The sequence below is a fragment of the Nicotiana attenuata genome, unplaced genomic scaffold (genome assembly GCF_001879085.1).
Source record: "Nicotiana attenuata strain UT unplaced genomic scaffold, NIATTr2, whole genome shotgun sequence".
NCBI lineage: Eukaryota > Viridiplantae > Streptophyta > Magnoliopsida > Solanales > Solanaceae > Nicotiana > Nicotiana attenuata.
Genome location: NW_017673735.1, coordinates 58,970 through 67,312, shown reverse-complemented (window position 1 = coordinate 67,312; position 8,343 = coordinate 58,970). Strand labels below are relative to the sequence as shown.

The following is an 8,343-nucleotide window of genomic DNA, read 5'->3' as shown; positions in this document are numbered from 1 at the left end:
TTTGGGAGATAAATGGAGATTAATTAGTTGGTTCGATGATATAATTCAAAGGTCAGTTATGGTCTTTTATAGGCTTTTGTTTTGGCCAGAAAAAGGATATGTAAAGACAAATATAATAATATAATATATATCTGCAACTTCGTTTGTCAACATCTGGTCAAAGCCGACTTTGTCTACTTAACTGTGCAACTTTCTTCAGAGTCCAAACAATTCAGCTGACTCAAAGAACCACAATGACGTAAACAAATAAATTTTGTATACTAATTATTGTGAAGCCACAATATGAATATTTTTGTCACTATGCTGGGGAAATTCTCTAGTAATTTCCGGAGTATGGCCAAGAAAGATTCTTAACTAAGGCGGCTAGACATTTTACGTTTATAAGATGGGTAAAGGATCATCATATTTACTCCTCTACTTTTGAATATTATCTATATTTCTTCTGTTATACTATTCGACAAATTTATCCTTACTGTTATATTATTTGGTCAAATTTATATTTGTTGGTGTTAGTGTATTTTAATATTAAAATTATAATATTAAAGTGCATTATTTATTGTGAAATAGTGGTTATAAACTAGCAAGAAAGTGGTCATTACTTTTGTATAACTAATGAAACCACTAATGCCATGATCTACACTTTTTTTTTAAAAAAAAAAATAAACTACCCAGATGGAGTTTCTGGGCTATGTTATATTTCACAAAAACGAACGTGAGGGGGGCATAAAACTGTTCCTCATAAACAATACAACAGGGGTGATGCCATCACCCAATAAAATGAAGGAGGAGTGAGAAAACAAAAACGCATAGGTCCTCACTTCAAACACTATATACAACTCTAACTAACAAAGAAATTAGATTTTTCATACTTTGTTCATATTGTGGGCAGCTGCCATTTATCAAGAAGGAATACTTTTAGCCATGTTTGGTAGTCGTTGGAAATTCTGAAAAATCTTGGCCTGATTGGAAGTAGCAGCAAGTTTAGCTAGACAGTTAGCTACCTGGTTACCCTTCCTAAGACAGTGTTGCACGCAGACATTAGCATCATTTATGGAGTTGATGATATTGTCCACAATCTGCTTAATCTTGAGGTTGTTGGCGTCTTTCTCAGTCAACATATTTGTAATGATCAGAGAGTCGAGTTCAAGAACAAAATTAGTGAACCCATGATGGCTACACCATTTCACTCCAAACTCAGCTGCAAGAGCTTCAGTCATATTGTTGCTATTACTCTGTGACTGAGAAAGCCATGATTAAGTCACCATTACTGTTTCTCACAATACCCCCAATACCTGCCGCGCCAGTTCTTTGATGAAGCTCCCATCAGTATTGACCTTGATAGTATCCGACGAGGGTGTTTTCAATCTAACTTGCTTCCAGGTTTAAACCGGCTTGAGTTTTTCTATGTTATCACAATAAGAAGGCCACTGGACCTTGCTATCAATACCAGGAATCACCTTCGCAATTGCCTGCTTTATGGTCTAGACTCCTTGGTACTTCATAGCGATGTGGTTGAACTTGTTCTTGTTGCCATATCTACATGAGGTCCATTGCTTCCACATTTCCCAGCATATGATGGTAGGCACAATCTGCATAATCTGTTTGTGTATTGTGTTGGTAGTTTTTGCATCCCACCATCCCTTGAAGGTTCCAATAATAGGTTCAAGTTAATGCTTCATTCCCAGAGGTTTGCGTATTTCATGATCTACCATTACCCACTAAAGCTTATATTTTGTAACTACTAACCCATGTCTATTATTTTAATATCTCACTACTTTGTTATTTATCCTATGGAATAATTTTACACCTATAAATAGTGTTGGCTCTTCCTTGTGTTGTAGATGGGAAAATATTGTAGTGTGCATGAAAAGAGAGTAAGAGAAGGAGAAAAATCTAAGTCTCCAACTTATTATCTACAAAAGAGAATATTATTTTTGTTGAAGGAAGGTGTTCATTTTGGTGGAGCTTTAGACTCAATAACTTGTCCAGAGTTTGTTCTAGTCATACGACGTTGCGGGCTGTTGTATCCCGGAGGGGACAAGTCAAGAGTATTACTGCTGGACCGGTGAAGATGCTACCGCAGTAGGCTTGAATCTCCTTAAAGAGAGCGAGATATCCGCGCCTCAGCCTGAAAAATATTTATTTATTTTTCTTCATCTTATTTTTCAACTGTAATTACTTGTAATTTCACCAACAATACCTGTTGTTATACTATCTCACCAAATTTATCCTCTATTTCTATCAAACTTTAAAAAATTGCTCCAAGTCCTAATAATTACCGATAATCTCTCAAACTTATTTATTTAAGGCATTTTAATTTTTGCTTCAATCAGCTATATTAGTAATTAGAAGTGAACTGTTGTGAAGCTTAACCAGGTCTGAAATGATATACTATTATGCATAAAGAAAATAACTTAATGAGTCAATATGCAATGGGGAGAAACAAAAAGGAAGAATAACAAACAAAGGAATTTTTACCTCCTATAGTAAAGGTTAACACCTTATTTATTTTAAATAAATAACATTTAAAGAAATTATATTCTATAGATACCTTTTAAGGTTTATAGCAAAATATTTAATTTTGGTTACCTCCTAGCCCTAAGCCACTAAATACGCTAATCAGTTAAACTATTTTCTTTCTCTCTCTACTTTGATACATCCCATTCTCTTTCCCCATCACATTAAAATTTTCGATCTCCTCCTCCTTTCACCGGATTTGTGCAAAGTATAAAAGATTCAAAAGGTAACCAAACACTTTATTGGTGATATTATGTGCAACTAATATCCTGTAACAAGATCTTGCAGGAAGAAAACTTGTCGGCTATGAATACAGATCCCTGGTATTCGGCTTATCAATATTCCCACCCTCCTCTAGTTGAAAGATTGACTACAACTGATAAACTCGATAAGAAGACAAATTGATGTAAGGGGGCACTAAAGGAGAAATTTTCACAGATGACTCTTGGGGTAGTGAAGTAGAAGCATGAGAAAGAAGGATTTGTGGATTTATCTTCGCCGCCCGCGACGGCTGTTTTAGTGCCGGCGACGGCTGTTTCCGGCGTGCAACAGCTACAGCCGCCTCCGCAATTGCAACCAAAGCTTGTTATTCCATCTGATTTGCCTTCCCCTGATTCAGTTTTAAATCACCTTTATCAATCCAGAGCAATTTTACGTGACATCCACGCCACAACTTTATCTTTCGCGATGAAGAAGAACATTTCTTGTAAAATATTTCAATGTAATTTCAACGTATTACGCTGTATTTTCATGTATTTCATTGTATTCATTGTCTTTTTTTTTCTATTGTAATTCAATGTATCTCGCTGTATTCCATGTATTTTATTGTATTCTCTGTCTTTTTTTTCATTGTATTTCAATGTATCCCGCTGTATTCTATGTATTTCATCGTATTCACCGTCTCGCTGTATGCCATGAATGTATTCATAAGTTTTTTTTAATTAATATAATTTATGTATTAAGATGTATTATATAATTTCTCTGAAGATTGCTATGTTTTGGGGTATTTTTTGGTTGAGAATCTTTTTTATAACTAAAAATACAAAATTTGTGTGTTATAATTGAGTTTGTTGAGTTATACTAGGAGTCTATTATGTTAATTGATTCACTTTCCGTTTTAAAAACAGTGTAATCCCCTATTTCACGCCGTGAATACAGTCGAATACAGTTGAATACAATAATCTGTCCAGCTGTAATCCCATGTTTCACTCCATGAATACAGTCGGATACACTCGAATACAACAACTGATTAGCTGGACTTTCCTGATTCACGCCTATTTTTGCTACTGTATTCATGAAGACAATAGCTTAAATACATCAAATACATCTTATAATCACTCAAAAGGTATCTATAATCCGTAATATAGCAAATGGTATCTAATGGCTAATTACTACCAAAAAATAGTGCTTTATGAAAATTTCTCTAAAAAATTTTCGTCACGAATGGACCATTTGATACAATTGTATTGATCGCGCAACACGGGTATGTATACAAGGGGATTGTGGATTGCCATTAGAACTAGATTTAATTTTTATACGTTTTTTTAGAGATAGGGGTGAATTTATCCGGATAGTATAACGATAAAAATAAATTTGATCGAATAGTATAATAGAGGATAAATATAGGGTGCGTCTGGTATGATGGAAAATATTTTTCGCAAAATATTTTTCTATTTTTTCATATTTGGTTGGCTTGAATATTTAAAAAAATATTTTCTGCATGAAAATGTTTTTCCTGTCAAAAGAAGGAAAAATATTTTTCAAAACTCATTCTCAACTTTCTCCACCCTATTCCCAGTTCCCACCAGCCCACCCCACCCCCAAAACTACCCTTACTCACCCACCCCAACCCCCTACTCCCCCACACCCCACCCACTCCCACCCACCCCACCTCGCCTAGCGCTCACCCTAAATAGAACTATTATTAAGAGTATTTTTTTTTTCATGTCGTAGATAGAGTGCTTTTTTTTTTATTTTAACAAAGTATATTCTTTTCATGATGTAGTAAAATTATTTTCTTTCATTTCAACAAAACGAGCACTTTCTTTTGATGATATAGAAAAAATATTTTCTTTCATTTTAACAGACTAAGTATTTTCTTTTCTTGAAATAGAAAAAATATTTTTTTCAACAAAAAGAGTACCTTCTTTTCATGATGTAAAAAAAGTATTTTCTTTCATTCAATAAAATAAGTAATTCCGTTTCATGTCGTAGAAATGATACTTTCTTTTTCAACAAAATAAAGTATTTTCTTTTTAGTTACCGAGCTCAAATTTCAATATTATTCTTATGTGAAAAAGTAAAGTAGCACATTAGCTCCTTTAGATTTGTATGAATTTTGAAAAGAATAATTGAATTCTTGAAGAAAATAGAGTCACGGGAACATAGGGATTTAGGAGAAGGTGGGTTGAGGAGAGTAGCATAAAAATTATTTCCTAAAAATATTCTATACTCTCTAACCAAACACACAAAAAAAAAATCCGAAAATTATTTTTCACTCTCTAGTCAAATAAAAAAAAAAGTGATAAAACCTCTCATTTTCTAGAAAAACATTTTTCATGGAAAACATTATTTCCGACATATGACGTCCCACAACACAATTAATATAAGAAAACTTAAAGAAATACTACACCTATTAAATTGGATTCACTGAGACGCCAATGAAGAAATCAAAAGGCTGATGATGATTGGTGACTATGTGGTATATATATGGTCAAGTAAGGCAACTGAAATGAAGAAATAAGAAAGCATTATAAATACTTATGCCTTCTCTTCAGTTTCACTCATCAGTCTACTTTCTTTCTCCCTCAGAGAACTAAGAACCAAAACTCTTTGTGGTACTAAAAGTATAAATTTTATAGCAATGGCCTCAGCTGTAGTTGGCAATTTTGAAGAAGAGATTGTTCGTCCCGTCGCCGACTTCTCCCCTAGACTCTGGGGTGATCATTTCCTTTCATTCTCCATTGATAATCATGTAATTTAGTAGTATTCTTCATTTGTAGTTTCATCTTGCAAACATGCTTAGTTTCTTCTTTATGTTTATTGAACAACATTAGCTTTTCTAATTATCAGTTTTCTTTTTTTAAATACATTATAAATAGGTTGCTGAAAAGTATGCTCAAGAGATTGAAGCATTGAAGGAACAAACGAGGAGTATGCTATTAGCAACTGGAAGAAAGTTGTCTGATACGTTGAATTTGATTGACATTATTGAACGCCTTGGCATATCATACCACTTTGAGAAAGAAATTGATGAGATTTTGGATCAAATTTACAACCAAACCTCAAACTGCGATGATTTGAGCACTTCTTCACTTCAATTTCGATTGCTCAGGCAACATGGTTTCAACATCTCTCCTGGTAAGTTCACCATGCATGAAGCACATCTTTAATTTAAAGTTGTTAAAATTATTATCCATTTGCAGGAAGGTTAATATTGTGTATTCTTCCTTGAAAACCAGAAATTTTCAGCAAATTCCAAGATGAAAATGGCAAATTCAAGGAGTCTCTAGCTAGTGATGTCTTAGGATTATTGAACTTGTATGAAGCTTCACATGTAACGACTCATACTGACACCATCTTAGAAGACGCACATGCTTTCTCCACTATCCATCTTGAATCTGCAGCTCCATATATGAAATTTCCACTTAGGGAGCAAGTGACACATGCCCTTGAGCAATGTTTGCATAAGGGCGTTCCTAGAGTCGAGACTCGATTCTGCATCTCATCAATCTATGAGAAGGAACAATCAAAAAATGATGTGTTACTTCGATTTGCCAAATTGGATTTCAACTTGCTCCAGATGTTGCACAAAAAAGAACTGCTGAAGTATCAAGGTACGATAAGTAAGAACGATGAACCCTTTTTGATTTATTATATCTCAAGTACTGATGTTAATTTGTTATGTTGCAGGTGGTGGAAAGATTTGGATTTCGTAACAACACTTCCATATGCTAGAGATTGAGTAGTTGAATGCTACTTTTGGGCATTAGGAGTTTATTTTGAGGCTCAATACTCTCAAGCTCGCGTCATGCTTGTTAAGACCATATCAATGATTTCGATTGTTGATGACACCTTTGATGCTTATGGTACAGTTAAAGAACTTGAGTCATACACAGATGCCATACAAAGGTATGAACTTATCAATTCACTTATTCAGATATTCCTTGTAGTAAATGTCATCGTGAAAAGATTAAGATGAACTTCTACTCATTATAGTTGTGCTCTTTCAAAATGCATGAGTTCACCTTAATTTTTCATCCTGCCGATGGGATATCAAGGAAATTGATCGCCTTCCTGATTATATGAAAATCAGTTATAAAGCTATTCTAGATCTTTACAAGGATTATGAAAAGGAATTGTCTAGTGCTGGAAGATATTGTCTGCCATGCAATAGAAAGAGTATGTTTGAGCAACTTAACTATTGAAATATGTTTTTTCCTAATTCCGTTTCTCGCTTTGTTTTACCTTCTGTACATGTTTTGGTGATCTTAAGCTTGATAGAATTCAATCAAAATTATCTAACACTTAAACATATATATTTTGTATTCACAGATGAAAGAAGTAGTAAGAAATTATAATGTCGAGTCAACATGGTTTATTGAAGGATATAAGCCACCTGTTTCTGAATACCTAAGCAATGCACTAGCAACTACTACTACATATTATTACCTCGCGACAACATCATATTTGGGCATGAAGTCTGTTACAGAGCAGGATTTTAAGTGGTTGTCAAAGAATCCGAAAATTCTTGAAGCTAGTGTGATAATATGTCGAGTTATTGATGACACAGCCACATACGAGGTATGAGTTGTATCTCACAAACTTATATAATTATATGTAATTTGGACAAATAAAGTATTGCGACAATATAAAAGCTAACCCCTAATCTATCTACCTTTCCAGGTTGAGAAATGTAGGGGACAAATTGCAACAGGAATTGAGTGCTGCATGAGAGATTATGGCGTATCAACAGAAGAGGCGATGACTAAATTTCAAGAAATGGCTGAGGCAGCATGGAAGGATCTTAATGAAGGACTTCTTAGGCCCACTCCTGTCTCTACCGAGTTTTTATCTCGTATTCTCAATCTTGCATGTATTGTTGAGGTTACATATATACACAATCTAGATGGATACACTCATCCGGAGAAAGTCCTAAAACCTCACATTATTGCCCTACTTGTGGATTCTATTGAAGTTTAGACTGCATTTGTTGCTGGTCGACTTCATTCTCCTTTGTTGAAAGAATTAAATCTATTTATTTAATTTTATCATGCTGTATAAAGTTGCTAAGCAACTGCCTTTTGTAATGGAGCGATGCACTTCCCATCGGGTTCCTTAATATCCTTGTAAGAGATAATTTTGTTTTTTATTTCATTTTTTTATTGCACATATTAACTTGAATATATTCTACCCATTATCCCCAGAAAAGAGTTCGATATTGAGATATTAATTTGACGAGCACAACTGCCAAACAAGATGTAAAGCCCTGCAAGTTTTGAATATTATTTTGGTCTAATTTAAATCTTAATGACATAATTAAGGTACCCTGAGAGTATAAGCACCTACTTGGACTAAATGAAGGTGGAAAAGATCAAGGTAATCACACGGGATGATATGTGTGATTTTAAGAGCTTCTCTTGGTTTAAGATATGACTGACTTGGAAATCTAAGCTAAGAATTTGTTATGGAGAGATGAGCCACCTGAATTGAGCCACCAGAGAAGGTTAATACAAGCTTGCAATTGCATATTATAATGATAGCTACATAATGATATTATATTGTTATGTTTGTGTAGAAAGAGACAATACATTGTTTAATCTCTAA

General features: G+C 34.1%; 1 pseudogene; it reads left to right on the top strand.

Annotated features, from left to right (window-relative positions):
- The first annotated feature begins 5,347 nt into the window (after window positions 1-5,347).
- On the top strand, window positions 5,348-7,893 carry LOC109217137 (annotated as a pseudogene).
- Window positions 7,894-8,343: the final 450 nt, after the last annotated feature.